At 38.4% G+C, this 8,877-nt stretch overlaps 1 long non-coding RNA gene across 1 annotated transcript; it reads right to left on the bottom strand.

The window, feature by feature from the left end:
- Nucleotides 1-5,484: 5,484 nt before the first annotated feature.
- LOC122990644 lies at nt 5,485-8,569 on the bottom strand. Its single transcript, XR_006405430.1, has 6 exons — nt 7,931-8,569; nt 7,304-7,410; nt 7,099-7,148; nt 6,934-6,983; nt 6,784-6,862; nt 5,485-6,537 (listed from the first exon to the last, which is right to left on the bottom strand). It is a non-coding gene; the product is annotated as an uncharacterized LOC122990644 (long non-coding RNA).
- Between the last annotated feature and the right edge of the window lie 308 nt (nt 8,570-8,877).

The raw sequence follows: 8,877 nt of genomic DNA, 5'->3' as shown, positions 1-8,877 counted from the left end.
CAGCCACAGTGAGTTGGAAATACCGGCAAATCGGATATCAAAAAATCCAATATTGTGCATCCCTAGTTGAACACCACACAATATTCATTGCAGGACATAAACAGCCCTGTGCTGGCACATCAAAAAAGAAATAAACAAAATAAACCATGGAAAAAATATTATCTGTGTAAAATCATCACGTAAGCTATAAAGTAGAGACGAATGAACTATACTAAGCAAAACCAGATCACTCATGGTCAGACCCGTGATTTACAAATTGGGAATAAACAAACAACAACAACAAAAAAAACCCCAAACCCCCAATCACAATGCACACTCACACAATTAAAATGGCTCAACTAAAAGAGGACTAATGACAGTACTGCTGGCCCACCACGAAGTATGACCCAACCAAACAATTCAAGACAAAGGCAATGGTTATTAACACCAGCTGGTGTAAACCTAACCAACAGCATTAAATGACGTGAAAAGACATGACGCAAAATGTGTTTAAAAGTGGTGTGCTATTTATACGCAATCTCGTGAGATCACGTTGAAGAGAGTAATTGAAATTAAAATTGCAGTTCGTTGTGCCCTTTGGTTTGAGTGAAAAACAATTCAGTAACAAGATATTAAATTAAACGGAATTATTGGGAAGCTGAAGGTCAAATACAGGCCTTCTTCAAATAATGCAGGTATTTGCTGATGAATGAAACCAACCAATTTTTAAATGTCAAAGATTTCTTTAAAACATTGGGTAGGATTATTGTGGTACTTGAGGGAATTAGTCACACAGCAAGCATACTCAGCATGTAAGGTCTGTGAATGTGAATCATACATTGTATTCTGATCACGTACTTCAACACAACACACAAACATACTGTACTACTATCATAGTATCCCCAGGTGCTTGAATTTTCCCACTGCCCCATCACCTACCAGTACTGGATAACCCCTACCTCCCTACCTCCCTGCCCTTTTCTGTTTACTGTAGCTCTCTCTGATGTACATAAACTAGCCTTTGGATATATTGCATATACCTTTTTTCATGTACACACATCTCACTATCTTTCTTATGTACACACACATGCAGCAGAGTGTTATGATGTTCTCTTTAATGTGAAACTGAACTGTACCTGAGGTGTGAACTGACTGGGAGTGAACTCTGCATCTGAACCTCACATTTGATATTCTAGATCATAAAGCAAAAGCTGCTGTGTGTGTGTGCGTGTTTGTGTGTTTGTATGTGACAGAGCTAGAAAGGTGGGCTCATACCAGCGGGCCAAATATATTTTTTCTTCCTCCCCTGAGTAGGGGGACACTCAGCACACACCAGCATCATCTCCCACCATGTTTGTGTGTGTGTGTGTGTGTGTGTGTGTGTGTGTCGGGACCAGTGCAGATGTCTGCTGTGTATTTGAATCAGTCACAGCACACTGCCTCCCAACACAGCTGAAAATCCCTTCTCACGGCCCACTGACGAAAACAGCCCTTTTGGACAGCAAAGATCACAGCACCAGAAGCTGTAGAATAGCTGCTGCCTCTGCCTTTCATTTTAGAGCTCCCTAATAAAATAATGATGAGTCAATGGCCTACTCAGAAAACTATAAGGGAAATCATTCTGAGGCAAAGATAGCCAAGTGAATTAAGCACAAGGGCATCAATTCCTTATATCTGATACTAGATATTTTAACACCATGTGAATTCCGTGTAGCAATGATTGATGAAGAAGCACATAATTAATGGAGCAGAGTGATGAATTATTAGAACTATATCACCAAAATTTCACTCTGAAGGAGCCATTATACTGGATGATAAAAGTTTGTCAGAATTAATTTTCACAACAATCTGTAATACACCATTTTTCACACAAAGTCAAGGATGTCAGTTTAAACTAATTTGACTTCAGGTTATTTGTTTTGGTATTTTGCAATAAGGAAAAGAGGCCAGAATTGTTATTAGCAGCTGTTTACATACCGTGTGAGAGGTGCTTACATTGGCGGACTGAAATTAAAGAGACGCTATGGTAATGATTTCTTTGAGAGGGGAAAACTCTCAACAGTCCTGTTGTCTAAAATAAGGCCTCCAAATCTGGGTTTTCATTTTCCACATTGCAGTATAAACATAATAATGTTTAAGTTCGACTCACTTTGTCTAAAGGGAGGTGTGTGCTGTTTCGTAACCGATCCCCACAGGATAGGAAACCCTATTATTTCCCCTGATACCATCAATAAGCCATGTAATCAAGTAAATGACATTGACAGTGACACAAATGGAATTAAAATATCTTGTCTCATTGGCAATATTTTTGTAACATAAAACCTACAAACTGTCACATTTACATTTCTGTTTGTGTACGGATTAAACAAACAAGATACAACATGTTAATTATTGAGCTTAAGAGGTGGTGGTATGTTTTAACTTTGGACAGAGCTGGGCTACCACTTTCCCCCTGTTTCCAGTCTAAGCACTAAGCTGATCACCCCCTTGTTCAAGCTTTGTACTTAAACTACATTTTTGGCTTACCTGATAGCAAACACATTCCTATTTACACATCCAGCAGGCACAAAGGCAACATTATCATTCATTTGGAGCCCTATTTCTGTTTCTGGCGACATGGTGAAAGTAAAGCCGAAATTATACTTTCTGCATCTGCGAGTCCACGAGAGTCCGCCAGGGTCCGCATGACGTACATTTCATCGTCAGAGGGAGTATGCGTAGGCTCTGTGCGGACACTCGTGTATCTGCAATTTATTGTGTCACAACACTGTGTTCCTGTAGGTGGCGATCTACTGTGCATGTGTGGAACGTGTCCTCCGAGTGGACCACAGAAGGTATTATAAACAGAACTGTCCATGTATGTGTCCACTTGGGAGTGCAAATGAAGCTTCAGTCCACTATCCACTCTCCTTTTTCATGCTGTTTTTGTTCTCCAACTATTCCTGAGAAAAATAGCTGCCACTTTAGCTGCGAAATGCTTCAAGTTCACCAGCTAATTGCAAACTCTGTCTGTCTACCTTTTATTGCTGGTCTGGTAATAAAGCTACTTTATTAAAAAAACAACTAGTTTTTTGCTACAACTAGTAAAGACTGAGAGAAAAGAGTGAACCAAAACAGTAAAGTTGCGGACCATGAAACCAAAACAATGAGCAGAAATACACTGAAACACTCTGCAGAGATGTGGGCAACTGCAGCGTCTAGTGATCGATGGGTTCACCACAATGACCGACCCTTTTCACGTTATTATCCATTTGACCGATGTTAATATAAAAATGTTGTTAGAAAATAGAGTGAAACATCAACCTCTGCAGTAAATGTAATATTGTGCCCACTGTAAAAACACATTGTTCAGTGAATGTGGGATGATGAGAACAAAATGGAAAATATTTCTGAATGACCTTCACTGGCCAGGATTTCACATTTTCTTTTCTCTTATTGTTTCATTATTTCTAGTATTTTGTCCATCTATTCAATTTTAAATACAAATCAGATTCCTCTTTGTTGGACAGTTTGGATTGATGGTCCACTCTCGTTTTGTGTTAAGGCTCAGTGATAAATCTATCTTATTAGTCAGTAGTTATTGGATTTTTTAAATTTCCAGCTCCATGTGTGTACTGTCACCACCGGTCCCTGTCAGTGTGAGAGAGTGAGAACATAGATTCATGCCGTCTAACAAAGAACACCTATAGGCTGGATATATAGATAGATAACTGCAATGTTATAGATGATGAAATGATGAAATAGAAGGATGAAAGGGTGTAAATGGGGTCTTCAGCATGGTTCCTACAAAGGAACACTGCCAGTCCTTATGATTACTCTACACACACACACACACACACACAGCCTGATTCTTCCTGTCACATTCCCTGCCCAGCCAAGGCCAATTAAGCTGGCACTCTCTTCTGGCCTTAACTAAACACACATGCACATTTACTGGGATACGAACACACTCCCTCTCTACCTCTCCGTATCTCTCTACCTCTCACTCTCTCTGACAGGGACAGATGGACGTGTGTGGCTGATAAAGAAAGGTAGTCTCAGTCCTCCTGCTGAAAGAGCTCAATGAAGATTGATAGCAGCACTTAACTGAACACCAACACGCGCATGACGTGATTAAGCCAAGTAGGACATGCTCCTAGATCAACACCCCACATTTTGTTCCTGGATCAACATTGCGATCAACCAATCACAGCCCTCTGACATCATCAGTGTGCTCCTGTGCGTCTTTCAAAATTCCTTTGTGCTTCTTCGGAGGAAAGCTTAAGTTTTCAAAATTGAAGTGAATACAATTGAACAAAATCCTCACCAAAACTGAACAAAATCCTTAACAGCATGTCTTTGAGTCATTAATATTTAATCTTTATAGTCTAATACCTACCTAGAGCTTTAGCTATATGAGCTACTGCAGGGTTAGCAAGTTAGTTTGCTAACGAGGTAGGCTATGCTAACAAGTAAGCTTGCCAGTAAGCTAAATCTTTTTTTGCTCTTTTCATATAGGACATGCTGACAATAACATAACTTTATAGAAATAATAAAAAATACACCAGACTTATCCTTTAATACTGACTCGTTTACTGTTATGAGTCACACAAAGATGTGTCATGAAAACATTTTCCTTCCTTTTATACAGCCTGTTCAAAACAAGTTTTTTTTTTTTTTTGCAAGATTGAAGCACTAGTGTTGATCGAGGACCATCACTGCCATGTTGACCCTGTGCATGATCTGATATCACTGTGTTGGTGTTGTTCTTATGTCATAATTAATGTTGCTCCAGGACCATCATTGCAACTGACCGATCATGTTATTGTGATGTCATAGCTTTACGACTCGCTTTACGACAAAAGCGCGGCTCCTTGCCCACTCACATGCATACTGTATGCAGAGGGGAACAAGGTAAGCGTGCAAAAATGCTTTCTTTAATAATATGATATGACATTTTAATCCAGAGAATTATCTTCTTATATCTGCCTTTTCCCGTGGATGCGTGAAGTTCTAACTCCGTTGGTCTCGCATGGCCAGCTTTTGGTAAGACCAACTCATTTATCTTTATTTAACGTTAATTTACTGCGTTGTTGCTCCCGCTGCTGTCAGACTGTTTGTTCCGGCCGTTTGAGTCCCTGACAGCCGCAGTGTGGACACCGCAGGGACATGAGCACAACCAGCCACGCATCTCCACGCACCCAGTCATCCGCTCTGTTCCGCTCATCCCTGGCTCAACATCCCATCCCTTCAACACTGCAATAAATATTCATCTTTATCTTACTCCAGTCTCCTCACCTCTCTGTGTCACGCCCTTGGGTTCACTAGCTCAGCTCCACATAACAGAAGTATTCAATGACTTTGATGATTTATTAAGTCTTTGAACTGTTTACTGCAAGTTATAATTCCATCAACTCACATTTTACAATTTCATTAAGACAAATGTATTAAAGATGAATAAAAAGTTGACAATCAGATGTTTTTGTCTTTTTAATCAGTCCTTTCTCTCTATTGTATAAACACATTTAAAAATTTTAAGAGAACATCTTAATAATTTTAACAGAACAGAAGTTTATATGATGATGCAGAACACACTGCAATTCAGAGATGTACAAACTTCGGCATTCTGAAACACATGCAGATAGATAGTTTGTTCGTTGTCTCCAAACTCTTCATCCTGTGGATCATAGTGAGTATCCATGACATTGGTTTTGGAAAGAGCTGTTGAGTTTTTCCTCATGTAATTTTTCAGTTTTAGATTAACAAAACAATATCCAGTTCCATTATATTCGGGTGAAGGCAGAGTGACTGGAAGCCTCACCAAACCACACAGAAACTCTCTGGATTGACAGATAGGGTAAGTGGGAAAGTATCTTTTTTTGTATTTTGTAATATTTCTTTCTTTCTTTTACTCTCGATCAGAAATCCTAGAACCCCATCAACTGCCTCGGGGCCAAAGGTGTGGGTCAGCAAGCTGAAGTCAGATTTAGAATGCATGTTCGTAATACTCAGCATTTTTCCGAAATTAAAAAAGTAGGTGGCAAGAGGGGTGGTGGTGGTTGCAGTTTCAGAGCCTGTGATGTCAGATCATGTAGCAAAAAGGTAACATTACATTTATAAAACTTGCCTTGTAACATCTGCATTTTCATCACTGATGTGTTTACGTACCAACTCTGGTTCAACTGTGTCTGACTTTCATTTAGACCGCTGGCTAAGTCAGAAGCCTCCTCCACAGTGAGTGCGCTGAAAATGCTGACCTTTGTTCTGGCCTTTTTTGGTAGATTCAGCACAATTTCAGGGAGAGTTCTCCTGCATTTCTCCTATATTTTATCATTTATATTTTATAAAGATTCATATATCTATATATATTATTTCTTCCTTCCTCTTTTCTTTCTCATATATTTTCACCTCATTTTTTTTCTTTCTCTTTTGGGTCTTGCTTGCCCTGTTTCTGACTTGTCTTTTGTTCCTTGTCATTTGACTGGTCTTTCATATCTTTTGGTTCACTCTGTCCTCTGTCTTCTTGCATCTCCACAGTGTCATTCCTTGCTGTGCTTGCTCTTATCACTTCAGTTTCCTCTGTCATTAGTTGAAACAGGCAAACAGCAAAAATTAATATAGTTTGGTTTGAGATCAATATGAGTTACTATTATGAGTAATACCACTTATTCAGATTACTGCTTAACACTCTTATTGATTTATGTGTGAACAGAGTTGAACTTCAAAGCAGCACCAACTTTGCTTTACTTTAATTTTTTCACTAGACACATCCTTTGGTTTTACTGAGTAAGGTAAAAAAAAAAAAAAAAAAAGTAATTTCCTTACTTTTCCAAAGTAGACAGATGGCACAAGTTGTTTGCCAGCATCTTAGATGGCATTGGCCACCGCATCCCTGACACTGAACCTAAAAATATTAGAGTGTCTCTGCTTATCTGTATTTTTTTCCTCAGATAGTCATGTGTTCTCACTAATTACCTTGTCTTTTCCTAAAATGGCCCAGCATACAGTGCACCTCTTGGTACAATCTGTGGGAAAATAATTAAACATGTCAATTATTTTCAATGAAATTGGAATTATACAGGGACATTTTCATGAATGTTAAAATTGAAAGCAGAAAACAGCTTGTAGCAGAGCTGTGACCTCAGTGTGGGGCTATCCTGTTCGTAATCCGCAAGCAGAGCCTAAGCAAACTGAAACATAAGTCAGGTTGAATCTATTAACAAAATATTTTCCCATCAGTGGAAATCAAAATCTAGGTTGGCATCTGAAGATCAAAAAAGGATCTTTAAAATTACATGGAAACCATAATGACCACAATTTCTAAACAAAGAAGGACATAACTAACCATTAGCACATTGATGCCCCACAAGTGTATGTCCTGCTGACAAGGATTTGGTACATCACACCATGTCCATGTCAGGGTGCTTTCCTTTGCTGAGGCAAAGACAAGAGCTGCAAAAACAGTTGTATTGATAAGTTAAATTTACAGCATTCACTTTTTGAGTAATTTAGAAGAATTTTGACATAGCTAATATGATTTTCTCCTAATATTTACAGTGCAAACACACTCTATTCAAACTGACTCTGTTCACATACCAAAATGTAAAAATCATGAGCATTAGATTAAATTAGTTATACAGATGAAACATCATAAAGTGGTGATATAGCCATTGCAGTAACATTGCAGAAACACTGCCCTGTTCAAAGACCAATAAATGGTACAACTCCTAGAGACCATATGTTCACTGAAACTGTACTTTTGCTCCCTGCTGAAAGAGGAGGTCTTAAAAGCTCCTCTTTATATTTAAAAAGCTCTTACTAACTTGGCAGCATGCCTTTTAACATCTATAAACATTTGCAATGAAAGGTTGCAGTCTGGAAAAATGTAAAAAGCACCATCTACACTGATAAACCTTAAACAGATTTCTTGAACATTTTTAACTCCTTCAGTTTTATTAACTGAATTCATTACCTTCAGTTCTTCATGATTTATGTCTTCCTTTTTTCAGTCTCTCCCAATGAGCCCATGTACAAGTTGTCTATTTGATATGCTGCTAACTAACAAGAAAGAACAGTTAGTATTGCATAATTAATCAGCTATTAGATAATTAAACCAGACATTTTTAAGACAAATTTAATGATGTTTTAGAATGACTTTTTGGACAAATCATCTTTTTCTTCTTAAAATAGGCATAGCAGGTAAGTATAAAGATAATTACTATACATTTGAGGCCAGATTTAGGTATGGATATGGTTGACTATTCACAACACCAGTTACAAGTGCTGTGGTGGAAAATACAGACCAAGGTTTTCTCACAATTTTGCAAAGGACAGACTACCCACAAAAAGGGTCCAGCGATTTCCATTTTCTAGGACAGCACCAATTACTTTTGTGAAGTTTCTGAATATGGGGCAGGAATTATACCACACCCAAATGGCCAGAACCGTGGATGCCCTGGAGTGTGGCCATAATGCCCCTTCTAAAATTGACTACCTACACGGCCAATTTGGCATGCCCTGTTTGAACTTGCCATTGTGCCCTTAAAAGACGGTTTGTCATTTAAAACTACATGTGACCCAGCGAATAAACAAGACTCAACATTTCCCAATGTCTCCGTCATCATGCTGGACATCAGCAGTAGAGCAAGATTTCTCCCATTCCCACATATATATGTGTAATGTTAACATAAACATTAACAGTTAAGCCACTAGCTACCATTAACTAACAATTTATGTTATGTGATAAGTTTCTGGACTATGACAAATTTGGGGACATTCATATTTGATTTAAACCACTTGGTTAAGAATGACTCATCAAATTGGTCTCCCCATTTAGTTTTGCATTGAGCATAAGGGAAAATGGTTTTTGCTGTGTTCCATCATTTATTTGTTTTCTACTTTATACCACTTCATGATCTC

The sequence above is a fragment of the Thunnus albacares genome, chromosome 10 (assembly GCF_914725855.1).
Source record: "Thunnus albacares chromosome 10, fThuAlb1.1, whole genome shotgun sequence".
NCBI lineage: Eukaryota > Metazoa > Chordata > Actinopteri > Scombriformes > Scombridae > Thunnus > Thunnus albacares.
The sequence above is the reverse complement of the archived record's forward strand: the minus strand, read 5'-3'. Positions and strand labels throughout refer to the sequence as shown.